This window comes from Pseudophryne corroboree, chromosome 12, assembly GCF_028390025.1.
Source record: "Pseudophryne corroboree isolate aPseCor3 chromosome 12, aPseCor3.hap2, whole genome shotgun sequence".
In the NCBI taxonomy this organism is placed as follows: domain Eukaryota; kingdom Metazoa; phylum Chordata; class Amphibia; order Anura; family Myobatrachidae; genus Pseudophryne; species Pseudophryne corroboree.
In genome coordinates, this window is record NC_086455.1 from 102,076,437 (window position 1) to 102,092,076 (window position 15,640).

At 43.8% G+C, this 15,640-nt stretch overlaps 1 protein-coding gene across 1 annotated transcript in view; it reads right to left on the reverse strand.

Moving 5' to 3' along the window:
• Window positions 1-15,640, reverse strand: part of LOC134979939 (acyl-coenzyme A thioesterase THEM4-like) — a 170,362-nt gene that overhangs the window by 135,011 nt on the left and 19,711 nt on the right. The window lies entirely within an intron of this gene.

The following is a 15,640-nucleotide window of genomic DNA, read 5'->3' on the forward strand; positions in this document are numbered from 1 at the left end:
TATGATTGTGGTGTGAAAGTGCACGTTTGTGGCATGTCAGACAATGGAGAGAGCTCTTCCCCTGAGGAAGCCATTTTAGATACGCAGGAGTGTAATTTGGTGGCCCTTCCCTCACAGAAGGAGCTAGAGTGGGTGAGAAAATTACAAAGTAATATGTCAAAGCTTTCTAGAAAATTCTCTGAGTCTGAACAACAGACAAAATACTGGAGAAAGTCAGTGGAGCATGTACTATTTGCTGATCCCTCCACGTCATCCACACGGGACCCCTCAAGTTCCCAGAAAAGGTCTCTGGCCCAGATAATGCAAGGGGACACAGACACAGATTCCGACTCTGATGTCGACACTGGGGATTTGAGAGGAGTAGACCCCAAATTAGCCAAAAGCATACAATGTATGATAGTTGCTATAACGGAAGTGTTGGAGTTTCCTGAAACAACACTGGTCCCTGAGGAAAAGGATTATTTTAAATTAAATAAAGGTTATGACTTTTCCTCCTTTAATGGATTTGAATGCGTTCTTTGAAGAATCCTGGGCTAACCCAGAGAAAATATGTACCCTTTCCAGAAGGATACGTGTAGCGTACCCTTTCCCTGAGGAAGACAGGCACAAATGGGAGAGACACCTCAGTTTCTTGGCTGTCTAAGAAAATAGTTTTGCCTGCCCCTGGTTCAGCCTCTTCAAAAGATCCAGCTGACCGTAAATTAGAAACAACCCTAAAATCCATATATACAGCTAACGGAACGGTGCTCAGGCCCACCATTGCTTGTGCGTGGGTAGATAACGCTGTGGAAAAATGGTCTGACAACTTGCTTGTTAACATAGACACAGTTGACAGGGATGAAATAGTCCTAACTCTCAGCCATATCAAAAATGCTGCAGGTTACTTAGTTGAAGCTATGAAGGATATTGGGTTGCTCAGTTCAAGATCCTCCGCTATGGCGTTTTCAGCCCGCAGGGCGCTGTGGATCCACAAATGGAATGCTGATGCGGAATAAAAAAAAAAAAAGAATATTGAGGCGCTTCCTTACAATGGAGAAGCCCTCCTTGGAGACAAGCTGGATGCCATGATTTCAACAACTACATCAGGCAAATCAGCATTTCTGCCTTCTGCAGCTGCTCCACCTAGGAAAGGATTTAATTCTCATACGATGCAATCCCTTTGGCCCAACAAGTCTAAAAAGGCAAAGGGTACCCCCTTCTTCGCAGGAAGAGGTCGAGTAAGAGGTAAAAAATCTACAACATCAGGCTCGCAGGAGCAGAAGTCAACAGCTACTTCTGCTAAAACCTCAGCATGACGCTGGGGCTTCCCTGTGGGAGTCCAATCGGGTGGGGGCACGTCTACTGTCTTTCAGCCAGGTCTGGGTTCACTCAGATCTGGATCCTTGGGTATTGCAGATAGTATCCCAAGGGTACAAATTGGAATTTCAGGACCTTTTCCCATGCCGATTTTTCAAATCAGCCTTACCAGCTTCTGTTCAGGACAGAGCAAAAGTGCTGAACGCAATACAGAAATTATGTAAAGACAACGTAATTTCCTTAGTTCCTGTGTCACAACAGGAAAAAGGGTTTTATTCAAGCCTGTTTGTAGTGCCGAAACCGGATGCCTCAGTCAGACCAATTTTAAACCTAAAGACTCTAAACCTTTATTTGAAAAGGTTCAAATTCAAAATGGAATCCCTGAGAGCGGTGATCTCCAGCTTGGAGGAAAAGAAATTTCTGGTATCGATGGACATCAAAGATGCTTATTTACATGTTCCCTTCTACCCGCCGCATCAGGCATACCTAAGGTTTGTGGTGCAGAACTGCCACTACCATTTCCAAACATTGCCTTTTGGGCTCTCCACGGCTCCGAGAATATTCACCAAAGTGATGGCGGAGATGATGGTTCTTCTTCGCAAGAAAGGGTTCAAAGTCATCCCATACTTGGACAATCTCCTCGTAAAAGCGAGATCCAGGGAGAACCTAGTGCAGAACACTGCCCTTTCCCTGACGGTGCTTCAACAGCATGGTTGGATCATAAACCTACCAAAATCACAATTGGAACCCACAAGGAGGTTATCATTTCTGGGAATGATATTGGACATGGAAGCACAAAAAGTATTCCTACTGGTGGAAAAGGCTCTGGAGATCCAGAGGATGGTCAAACAAGTTTTAAAACCAGCACGCGTATCGATTCATCAGTGCATCCGCCTGCTGGGGAAGATGGTAGCGGCCTACGAGGCTCTACAATTTGGCCGATTCCACACCAGGGTGTACCAATGGGACCTACTGGACAAGTAGTCCGGATCGCACCTATACATGCACCGGAGGATAATACTGTCAACAAAAGCCAGAATTTCACTCTTGTGGTGGCTTCAAAGTTTTCACCTCCTGGAGGGACGCAGGTTCGGGATTCAGAAATATTGTTCCAGGTCAAGAGACCCACAAGCAACAGCAGTGGATGCACTGGTGACCCAGTGGGTGTTTCAGTCGGTATATCTGTTCCCTCCACTTCCACTAATACCAAAAGTTCTCAAGATCATCAGAAGAACAAGTGTTCTAGCAATTCTCATTGCTCCAGACTGGTAAAGGAGGGCTTGGTATCCAGATCTTCAGGAGTTATTACTGAAAAATCCTCAGTCTCTTCTTCTTCGCAAGGACCTGCTTCAGCAGGGGCCATTTGTTTATCAAGACTTACCACGACTGCGTTTGACGGCATGGCTGTTGAGTGCCAGATCCTAGCCCGGAAGGGTATTCCCAATTAAGTCATTCCCACACTTATTCTGGCCAGGAAAGGGGTAACGTCCAAACATTACCATCGTATTTGGAGAAAATATGTATCTTGGTGTGAATCCAAAAAGTCTCCTGCGGTGGAGTTTAAATTAGGACGTCTTCTCCTATTTCTACAGGCGGGTGTGGATGCTGGCTTGAGATTAGGGTCTATCAAGGTCCAAATTTCGGCCTTGTACATTTTCTTTCAGAAACAGTTGGCTTCCCTTCCTGTGGTCCAGACGTTCGTGAAGGGGGTTCTCTGCATCCAACCTCCCTTTGTACCTCCTGGGATCTTAATGTGGTGTTGCAGTTCCTTAAATCGGACTGGTGTGAGCCTCTACAATTGGTAGAGTTGTAGTTTCTCACTTGGAAAGTGGTCATGCTGTTGGCCTTGGCCTCAGGCAGATGAGTGTCTGAATTAGGGGCTTTGTCACACAAGAGTCCTTATTTGATTTTTCATGAAGATAAAGCTGAACTGCGGACGCGTCAGCATTTTCTTCCAAAGGTTGTGTCTTATTTCCATATCAACCAACCTGTGGTGGTGCCAGTGGCTTCTGACACCTCAGCCGTTTCAAAGTCCTTGGATGTCGTCAGAGCGTTGAGGACTTATGTTGCAAAAACGGCTCGGATAAGGAAAACAGAATCTTTGTTTGTCCTCTATGACCCCTACAAGATTGGGGGTCCTGCTTCTAAGCAGACTATTGCGCGCTGGTCAGAGGTACCATTCAGCACGCTTATTCCACGGCAGGATTGCCGTTACCGAGTTCGGTAAAGGCCCACTCTACAAGGGAAGTGGGTTCTTCCTGGGTGGCTGCCTGGGGTGTCTCGGCATTGCAAATTTGCCGAGCAGCTACTTGGTCAGGGGCAAACACGTTTGCTAAGTTTTACAGGTTTGACACCTTGGCTGCTGACGACCTTCAGTTTGGTCAGTCAGTTCTGCAGGAACATTAGCACTTTCCCGCCCGTACTGGGAGCTTTGGTACATCCCCATGGTACTAAAATGGACCCCAGCATCCTCTAGGACGTAAGAGAAAATAGGATTTTAATTACCTACCAGTAAATCCTTTTCTCGTAGTCCGTAGAGGATGCTGGGCGCCCGCCCAGTGCTCATTTTTCCCGCAGAATTACATTTTATCTTTTTACACAGGTTCTCATGTGTTAAGATGTTCACAGCTGTTGCTGTTGCGTTATGCATGCATGTTAGCATGGGTTATGTTGAAAGCCATGTTAGGCGGCATGTTTTGTATGGTGTGAGCTGGTGTGAATCTCGCCACTAGTTTAATGTAAATTCTTCTCTCTAAGTTGTCTGTCTCCTTGGGCACAGTTCCTATACTGAGGTCTGGAGGAGGGACATAGAGGGAGGAGCCAGTTCACACTGTTGAAAAGTCTTAAAGTGCCGAGGGCTCCTGCGGAACCGTCTATACCCCATGGTACTAAAATGGACCCCAGCATCCTCTACGGACTACGAGAAAAGAATTTACCAGTAGGTAATTAAAATCCTATTTTCCACTACTAATGCAGGTCGCAGCCGGGAGCCTGACACGGGAGCTACTTGGCTGCGACCTGCATCAGAGCCCCCTTTCCCACTGTACTCACCCAACCCGGCATATTACCGGGTTGGTGAGGCTCTGGTGACGCGGCAGGGGCGGCGCTGGGAGATCACATGATCTCCCAGCGCCACCCTTCCATACAGTGTAAACGGGAGCTGTGTCGCATCGACACGGCTTCCGTTTACACTACAACCTTACCCGGATCATTCCCTTGTCCTACCCAAGTAGCTACCCGGGTAGGATTCACGGGTCACCTGATTCAGGTTTTTGCAGAGGGACCCTTTTCCACTAGCAAAAAACACGGGTAAATGCTTGCCCCGTGCATTTACCCGTGTTTTTTTTAGCTAGTGGAAAAGGGGTATTAGTTAGCATATGAGTCACCCCAACCAACATGTAAGAGGTTGGTAGCTCTGCTTTAGCCATGCACCACAAACCCCTTTAGAGAAAGGGGAGAGTGATATTTACTGAGACAGTGATACTTGTAACCACTCACATTATATGTTATTGAAGCTGCAGGCAGGACTGGTTCTGAGACACTGAGCTGCTTACATGCTATAGGAATTCCATATTCACCATTATCAGATAGCCACAAGTTACAGTCACATTACCAGTACATGAGGTGGCAGGACTAAACAGGTCAGTTGTACAGAGCTATTGCCTAAGAAAGTGACATGGATGTCACAGACAGCTTTTATTAGATTGAACAGAGCATTAAATCCAAACAGGAGTGGGTGCACTTCTTATTCTAACTTTGGGGCAGGTGTATTAACCTGGAGAAGGTATAAGGAAGTGATAAACCAGTGATAAACACAAGGTGATAAACGCACCAGCCAATCAGCTCCAATATGTAAATTAACAGGAGCTGGCTGGCTGGTGTGTTTATCACCTTGCACTTTTCACTGGTTTATCACTTCCTTATGCCATCTCCAGGTTAATACATCTGCCCCATTGGGGCAGATGTATTAAGCCTGGAGAAGTGATAAAGCAGTGATAAAGCACTGATAAGTGCAAGGTGATAACGCACCAGCCAATCAGCTCCAATATGTAAATTGACAGTTAGGAACTGACTGGCTGATGCGTTATCACCTTGCACTTATCACTGCTTTATCACTTCTCCAGGCTTAATACATCTGCCACATTATTTGTTATATTCACTTAGTCTTAACTATTCTCAGGAGAAAACCTTCAAGTCATGTGCACATAAGGCTCTATGGGGCTGATGTATTACCCTGGAGAAGGCATAAGGAAGTGATAAACCAGTGATAAGTGCAAGGTGATAAATGCACCAGCCAATCAGCTCCAATATGCAAATTGGCAGGAGCTGACTGGCTAGTGCGTTTATCACCATGCACTCATCACTGGTTTATCACTTCTTTATCACTTCTCCAGGCTTAATACATCTGCCACATTATTTGTTATATTCACTTAGTCTTAACTATTCTCAGGAGAAAACCTTCAAGTCATGTGCACATAAGGCTCTATGGGGCTGATGTATTACCCTGGAGAAGGCATAAGGAAGTGATAAACCAGTGATAAGTGCAAGGTGATAAATGCACCAGCCAATCAGCTCCAATATGCAAATTGGCAGGAGCTGACTGGCTAGTGCGTTTATCACCATGCACTCATCACTGGTTTATCACTTCTTTATCACTTCTCCAGGTTAATACATCTGGCCCTATATACAGTACAGCAGCTAGCTACAGTATATAATTTACTGAGGTTGTACGGGGCCCGAATTATATAAACATTTTAAATGTGAATGTTTGTGAATTTGGTAATATAGGGGCATCTGTATTAACCTGGAGAAGGCATAAGGAAGTGATAAACCAGTGATAAGTGCAAGGTGATAAATGCACCAGCCAATCAGCTCCAATATGTAAATTAACAGTTAGGAGCTGATTGGCTGGTGTGTTTATCACCTTGCACTTATCACTGGTTTATCACTTCCTTATGCCTTCTCCAGGTTAATACATCTGCCCCTTTGTGTGTTACGTTTATCAATGTTGATATGAATTTGTGTAATCTGTCATTCCATGTATGCAATGAATCTAAACTGCCATTGAATGTGATAATTTTGTCGTTATTTACAACAAAGGAAAGCTTCATCGAAGTGTTCCAGTTAAATAAAATCCTATCTGGGAATTGTGTAATTAATGTCTGTGTGTGATGGTATCCAGTCTCTAAGTCAACCACACTTAAGTTGACATGCATTAGGTTGAACACTATTGGTCGACATGCATTAGGTCAACATGGTTTCTAGGTCAACGTGTTCTAGGTCAACATGACAAAAGGTCGACATGAGTTTTTCACAATTTTTTAATTTTTTTTTGACCTTTTTCATACTTTACGATGCACATGGACTACAGTTGGGAACGGTGCACTAATTGGGGTTCCCGGTCACTCTACGAAGAAAATGACACCAACTAAAAAAAACGCCCCCCAAAAAACTCATGTTGACCTTTTGTCATGTCGACCTTGCTCATGTCAACCTAATGTTTGTGTTGACCTATTTTAGGTGTTGACTTAGTTACTGTCGACCAATAGTGGTCAACCTAGACACTGTCGACCTAAGTGTGGTCGACCCTATGAACCATAACCATGTGTAATATATATTAAATTATATTATATTGTGAATTGCCATAGAAACTTATTCCTGTGCAATTACGTGATACTTTGCCCTCCGAGTGCACAGATATAAAGGTAACTGGAGTTCTCCTATCTACTGCTACAGTATGTATACAAAAAGTACCGATAGTAACACAATTCTCAGACATGAAAGTTTCCACCCCTTACCCTTTAGAAAGGGTTTACCCTATTCACAATTTTTGCACGTGAAGCGCATTACATCCAACCCTGATCTAGTGGAACTGGTGCTTAATGAAATGTTAGAAAAAATTGTGAATAGGTAATAAAAGAGAAGGGAATTAGAAGTGATAATGTTAAATATTACCTTTAAACATGAAGCTATATACTAATACCGTGGAGCCGTTATGGCCGCTAGACCACGTGCACGTGCTACGCACTTTGTACGCTATTTGCGTACAGAGTCCTGCACGTGGTACGCACTTGGCGTACACACGCTGCACTGAGTATACGGATCACACACAGCGGGCGCACACACAGTGGATAACCTTTAAACCTTGCTAATAAAACACAGTGAGAATATACTTATACTTTAAACCTTAATAACCAAGTACCGAAAAGATGTAACGATTAGAACCTTTTAAACAATGTGTATGGTGTTTGAGCAATTGAGTCACTAAGAAAAGCCCTTTGCAATAAACAGTGAAAACACAAGACCTGGTTTGGATTTAAAACCGCAGCAGTTCTAACACTGCCGTGGATTGTTTAGAGAAAAAGGGGAAACACAATACAAATGATACACTACAAACTAACAGGGAAATCTAAACAGAATAACAGAATATACATGAACAATCGCAAACAAGAGCGAACAGAATGAGAACACAATGAGAACAAATGGCGAACAAAATGGATAACAAAATGGCTACAGAGAAATATACATACGTGGGGATGATTCGCAAGCGTGTCCTGGATCCAGCCCTCAGCATTCAGAGAGAAAGCCTTCAGAGAGAGTGAGGCTGGCCAGGCAATGGTGGTCTTTATATAGCACAACATACATTCACAATACAATGGTACCTGTATCTCATTGTTCATTGGACACAGGGATGTGTCTCTACATTATAGCAAAGGTCATAGGTGGATTTGAACAGGTGGGCTGTGTCTTTCCCCAACTGCTCTGGTGGGAGGTATCCTCAGGATTCCAGCCGCATGTGTAATAAACAGCAAATACAATCAATGTTCATAAACTACTTTTGTACATAACTATACGCAGGAGCGAGCGATCCTTTCCTAACCAACACCAAAATGTTACTCTTAAAATACCCTACAGCTGGATACTAAACACCACCTTTCAACCTTTGTCTGACCCTTCCTATCATGTAAAGAGGAATCTCTCTGTTCAGGAACAGTTTAAACTAAACATACTTGCTGACATTGTCTAGGGGAATATTTACTACAAAACACACTATATGGGTTAAATATGCTACGATCGAGTCGCACGCTAGATGCTTACAAACTCTACCGTAAATGCGCACACCACGCGCGTGATCGTCGGAGCGATCTTTACGCAAATTGCGGATATGCTCACGCACGGCAGAGTGTGCGAACGCGCAGTGGGCATGTGCATGAGGGGTTAGTACAAGGCATATGTATCAGGATATTTTTCGACTTTGACAGTCCACCCTTTGGCAGTCAACAATAACTGCCACTATCTAAACAATTTAAGCAGAAAAATATATAATACCGTGAAATACCTATATATGATTGGGTGTAGGGAGGAGAGGAGAAGGTGGGAAATGTATGACCTAGTGGGATAGTAAAAGCATATATGTATGAAATTCATGTCTGAGGGGTCATGTATCATCGTGCCGTACATGTTCTAAAATAAGCTTCGAGGTATTGTGAAGTATACATTGAATCCTTCTTATCCCGTATTAAGGGTCTGTAAGTGGGCTAACAAACTCTACCAAACTCTTTTCGGCTTTTAGTTCCAACAAATGGGGTGCACATTAGTTGATGATACATGATGGGGGAAAATATGTGAGTGCTAATATATGTGCCTATATTACCTGTCGACTATGTGTGTTACTACCTGAAGATCGTAGAGATGAAGATAAGAAACATGCGTTATAAATGCATTCATATGATGTTGTATGTGATTGTCCTTGGATGCCTGTTGAAGTCTTGTTGATGTCTTGTCCGGATTGCTGTATCTTTGCTGTAAATGGCAAGCAAAGTTTTTCAAGTGTCCATAGAAAGTTAAAGTCTCTAAAAGTTCATCAAATGTCTGTGAAAAAGTTCATCAATGGTCTGTAGGAATGTGCATCAAAATCTTCTTCCGAATGGATGTCTTTTTACCTTGGAGAAAAACAAAGGAGAAACGGGTGAAAGAAACGGACCGTGGAATCACATTTTATCACAGCATTGTCTCGATTGATGGGTCATAAATTAAACCAGTTGTTGTAACAATGCCCTCGCTCCTTAAACTCATCAATTTGGTACTACACTTGCAATTCATTAAAATCCGAACACATCTAAATATCAATCCAATCATTATGACAACTCCTAGGATACATAAGAGGAATTTCCCTACATTAACGATAACATTTTGGGCCCATTCTCCTAAACCTGAGAACCAATTGCGTGGGTCCAACCATGATACCCAGCCGGTCAGTTCATTACTCACAGCAGTAAGGGTAAGGTTGTGCCTCCTTCGGAACTCCCACTTCAATTGCAAGATATCGTCCATCTTTTGATCTATGACCTCGGTTGGGTCATCAGTGCTGTTTGTGATATACGTACAGCACTTTACACCATACTGAGTTGCTAGGGTGACACAATACCCGCCTGTCACTGCTGTGATGTAATTTAGAACCATCCTGTGCTGGATCAGTTCCGTTTTGTAAGCTTGCAATTCTCTCCCAGTATACCTGAAGGTGTCATCATACATCTCGGTGATATTGTCTATCAGGTTCGCTAGCGCAGTTATATACCTAAAATTTATAACTCCCCTGGCGGTACGGGTGATATCTAGCGCGAGTAGGAGTTGAATCCCGGTGGATTCGTGGATCAAATCAGAGGCTGCGTGCTCTGTCCTATCTATAAGGTGTCTCTTAACAATGTGTTCGTAATGGGTGTGAGTGTAAGGAGCTTGAGCATTGCGGTAAACGTCTTTCATCTTTTCATGGGTAATGGTCATTACTTCTGGCAACACTCTTCCAATGTAACACAATCCCTCTGAGTTTGGGGCACACATATGAAATATGCATCATCGGGGAGGACATATGGGACAGAATATGACATCACCATATTACAAACCTTCCAGGTGAAAAATCCTATCCCTAACTCTCTCATTTGTCTAGTACACGTATCAGGCTGTATGATATGTGCACAGTATCCTGGTGATACTTCTCCAACTCGCATGGTTCTACTTCCTAGAGTATACCTATACTGAAATTATCTCCCACCGTTGGCTATTTGGCGTATAAGCTCTGAGTCTACGGGCATTCTATCGGCTCTGTGTGAGAATGTCATGGTTTGGTTGTTCCATGTCACTTCCCAATTTCCCGGCTTTCGGGGATTGGAAACGTTAAAACATATTAAGGACCTATCCACATGATATTGGTGGAGCTTCAAACTAGGAGGCCTAGAAATATTAAATTTCTTGTCCACCGGTCTCCCACCCCTTAATTCAAGTACCTCATCTATCTTTAAAGCGTATGGCAGTAGTCCTGACTTTCTATGACCTTGAGGTACTTGTGAGCACACCCAGCATTCCGTTTGGTTTAAAACCTTACCCACTAATGAGTGATAGTCACTCAATGGATGACGGTTCATGTTGATATTAAGGCTGGACTGACATCTCTGGATGCACCCGTCCTCAACTATGTTTTCACAATTCCTACAGATACAATTCTCTTCAGCTAACAAGCCTTCGCAATGTCTCTTAGTGTCATGACTACCAGATCGTTTTCTGATACTCGCCTTTGCTCGTTGATTGTGTTGCTCTTGGAATTCTACGAATCCATCCTTGTCATCAGAACCCATTCCAGATCCTTTCTCGACCTCTCTGGTACTCTGGTCAACAACAGGGTCAACAGTAAAACACGGAATGCAGTCTCTTGGGGCAAGTCCATCTTGCAGGAGGAGAAAGAAAGAGTGGTAATGGGGGTAGAGAAAATACTTAGGAGGGAAAGAAAATTGTTACGATAATTGTCCTCTAGTCTTGTTGTTCTTCTTGCTCAGATGCCGTCTCAACAGTGCTGCCTCTCAGTCTTCCCAAAACGAACACTTCAGTGATACGATATTCTTTCTGAATCAGCGATCTTTCTGTAAGGAGCATAAATCTTGCATTACCATTTGTTTAACTGTTGTGTGACATACCATCCGTAGAACATGAAAAACAAAAAGAGAGAGAATAATAGAAAAAGAGAAAAATTGTCAGATTTCCGTTCACCATCAGGCTGTCACACCAACATGTCCATCGGTATCTCTGCACAGTCTCCCCCACCAGTATTTCCACTCTCCACCCTCTGTGCGTGGCCAGGCACAATGATGCTGGTAAGATATACTGGGGTTGGGTAGACCTCTGAAAAGACCAAGTGGACATGTGACGTTTGAGCTGTAGTTCTGCTGGTGAACGTCAGAGATGAAGAGGAAACATTTAAAGATAAATCACAGAGTTTACCTGGCCGCCCCTGGATCTACAAGATATGATCTACCAACTATACTTCACTGGCTGCAGACTACAGGTGCGGCCCAAAATTTTCCCTATATGTTCCCTGATTCCAATTACGTGTGTCATACAGTGTGTCATAACTTTGCTCGTGTTCTTGTCTAGGAGGTCTGACTTTATGTGTGCTGTTACAGTTGTTGGCATAATGCCCTTCCCTTTTACACAGATAACAAACCCTTGGCTTCCTCCATGTGCCAGGGGCTGGGGGTTTTGGTCGATTTGATGCCTCTTCTAGTGCTTGGATGCTCATCACCATCAACCGCTCTCCCTGTGCTTCCCTGGTTCTTTGGATATTGCGGTCATGCTCGATAGCGGACTCTCTTAATGCAGCCACCGAGATACCTCTCCAGTTAGGTTGAGTGGTCTGTACCCTTGTTCTCAACACTTCTTTTAAACCTTCCATTAATATGGACACCGCTACCTCTCTATGATGTCTCTACAATGTGAGGTGCAATTGTCTGTGCATATTTACAATACCGTACTTACCTGTGGACACGACCTCACCTGACCCTCCGTTAGGGGGCTCTACTACTGCCTTTACCGATTGGGCCGTGCCCACCTGGGTGTCTTGTATGGTGGCTGCTGGAGAAAGTGCCGACATCGTGCTGGGCTCACTTTCTTGCTTGTAATCCTGAGGGAAGTTTAACATGGGGTGCAACTTGCACGGGTTAGAATTTGTACATTTATCAGTTTCTCTGACGTCCTAGTGGATGCTGGGAACTCCGTAAGGAGCCTGGGGAGCTTCCTTCCAGCGGAGCTGTGAAGAGAAAATGGCGCTGGTGTGCTGAGGAAGAAGGCCCGGCCCCCTCAGCGGCGGGCTTCTGTCCTGTTTCTGACTAAAAATGGCGGGGGTTTTACACATATACAGTTTTCCAGACTGTATTATGTGTATATATTGCCAAAAGGTATACTTATTGCTGCCCAGGGCGCCCCCCCCAGCGCCCTGCACCCTACAGTGACCGGAGTGTGTGGTGTGCAGTGGGAGCAATGGCGCACAGCTGCAGTGCTGTGCGCTAACTTAATGAAGACCGGAGTCTTCTGCCGCCGATTTTATCTCCTTCTTCTGTCTTCCGGCTCTGCAAGGGGGACGGCGGCGCGGCTCCGGGAACGGATGATCGAGGTCAGGCCCTGTGTTCGAACCCTCTGGAGCTAATGGTGTCCAGTAGCCTAAGAAGCACAAGCTAGCTGCACGTAGGTAGGTTTGCTTCTCTTCCCTCAGTCCCACGTAGCAGTGAGTCTGTTGCCAGCAGATCTCACTGAAAATAAAAAACCTAACAAATACTTTCTTTCTAGCAAGCTCAGGAGAGCCCACTAGGTGCATCCAGCTCTGGCCGGGCACAGATTCTAACTGAGGTCTGGAGGAGGGGCATGGAGGGAGGAGCCAGTGCACACCAGATAGTACCTAATCTTTCTTTTAGAGTGCCCAGTCTCCTGCGGAGCCCGTCTATTCCCCATGGTCCTTACGGAGTTCCCAGCATCCACTACGGACTATGAGAAATAGAATTACCGGTGAGTAAATTCTTATTTTTACTCCTATCGTCATTAACACATTTATTACGTTTACTCTTATTGTCATTAATACATTTATTAAGTGCACTATTATCATCATATCCCAGTATGCCATTCTCTGTAGCCATTTTCTCTCCTGTTATGTATGGTGGTGGTGGTGGTGCTGTGGCTATCAGTTTTCTGATAGGGTTGGAACCAGCTGCTTGAGCTAATCCCCTTTGTATCTCACCTTCCTGTTGCCATAACTGTAAATAATCATAATGTCTAATCCGTTGCTTTACGGATTTTATCAGACATATCCTTCTCCTTAAATTTTGCAAAACCTCAGGATTAAAACTGCCTACCCTAGGGAACTGTTCCCCATCGTTCACAGTCGTTCACAGTCATACGTTACCACTCATTGCACAAGACCTCTGCGTGTGATCCATATTTCTCACACATTATGTACCTCGCCGACCCTTTGGGCCGACAAATATCAACGTGAACCCTTGTTGATCGTCCCCTACTTGAGCAACTGGCCCCCATTCTTTGCAGGTATTGCCTTCTCAGCGAACCCTTACAAAAACCAACTTACTCAGTGGTAAGGCGACGGTGAAAGTTCTCCGAGCGCTTTCACCCACTCACGCCCCTATTGGCCTATACACCAGCCCTGTGTCCGTATCCTGTTTCCAGTGCCAGTAGTACCCAACCTCGGGATCTTTTATAACCTCTATTTACTGAGAGCGTGTGGGAGTATGCTACCCCTCCCAGTAAATATCAGTTGTTGGAGATTTCCTGAGTGAACAGCGAAACTCCCTTAAAATAAAAAAAACCTACACAAATCACGTTTACCTGTACAATTAGCGTCTATGATCCCGCAGCAAATTTAGTGGGTATCAAGGTGAACTAACTAATGTACACAGTAGCGTGCGGTCCAGTCGCACTGCGTATAAGTAACTATTACTTATCCGCTGCACGACCAACGGAATCGATTGTTTGGGCTGCGAAACCTCAGCCGGAGCGTATTCTCAAAACGGGCCTATATGGGTACTACGCAAACCCCCGGGGCAGCGCTCACTACCTCTGACCTTTCTCAAGTCAGGGTTTTCAGAACTTCATTACTTACCTTAAACGGATTTCTGACTTTCGCCGACCTTTTGGTCTGCTGTAATACTACCTTGCTCCTTTATACCTTATACAATGTTAACATGAGAAAGCCACTCCCACGCCACCAAGTGTCCACTCACCTGATGTGGTCTCCAGTGGGATCCCGAATTATGGGTTCACAAAAAAAACTTTATTTTTCACACTCACTCCTGCTCACTCATATACACTTTGATTTTTCTGTACAGAAAATTACTTTCATTCAGGTAAAACAGGCTAATCCCAGAGGTGATGCATTAAGAGAAGGATCTTTTAAACTAAAATTTTGAAAACTGAACAAATTTGTGCTATTATCACGTGGCTACCGTATCACTTAAACTGAAACAATGTTATCGTGTGATTTGTATTTAGTGGGCGTATCTGTACGCACGTTGCGTAAACACGCCACGTGTGTAGGCCTCTGCGTTGCGTACGCAATCTTGCACGTGGTCCGAGACACGTATACAAAGGCCGGATACGTCCGCAGTAACACAAATAACACGCTTCTATAAATGCAAACGATATGTAACTATAATCGCTTACCAAGCACCACACAGTATCTCCTGTATAAACCTTTATAACTGGGTCAGGCTGCGTGTGTGCTTTACAATTACTCCCTTAAATATTACTTTTTACTTTTAACGAAATAGCAGCAAATTTCTCAGCACGTGATCAATGCTAATGGCAAACAGAAAGGTAGAAATGCGAAAATACACAAAATACAGGTCTGAATGAATCTAGTAATCAATGCTTCCAATAGTATGATTCATATTGGATAGCTATCTTGCAGAACATACATTGATATAAACACACACACATAATTATAATATTATATCTATGTACTATTCACTGGTCTCCTGAGACTCATTTACTCATTAAGTGCTTCTAATTTGCATATGAATGTGCTTTTGACTGTCTGTGAAGGTGGTTTTTCACTGCCAGGAAAAAGCAGTTACACAGGTTAATTTGCATTTCAATGGCTATTTTACAACAAGCAGAGTTTAACTGAATCCTAGAGGTAAAGAGAAAAAAAACAACTTTGTTTATCTGTATGTGGTTCTTACATCACGTATTCATCTTACTATTAACTTTTATTAAGCCCCATATGAATCTATTTATAATTGACTATGGCATGGGTTAAATAAATGCATTGGTAACTCATAAATGGTGATTTCTTTTTGACCAAGGATGGCTGATTATTCCTGAGCAGACTAAAAATCAGCCATTTAGAAAAAAATGACCTTCCCAAAATGGCCACTGCTCCTCCCCCTTCCACATCCATGAGGGTTACACAAAATGGAGGACAGACCATGCGGCTTCCTTTGTCACAAAAAAAATCACCATGCAAGCCCCTGAAGTTATTTTAGGCCTGAGTTAAAAAAACAACAACACT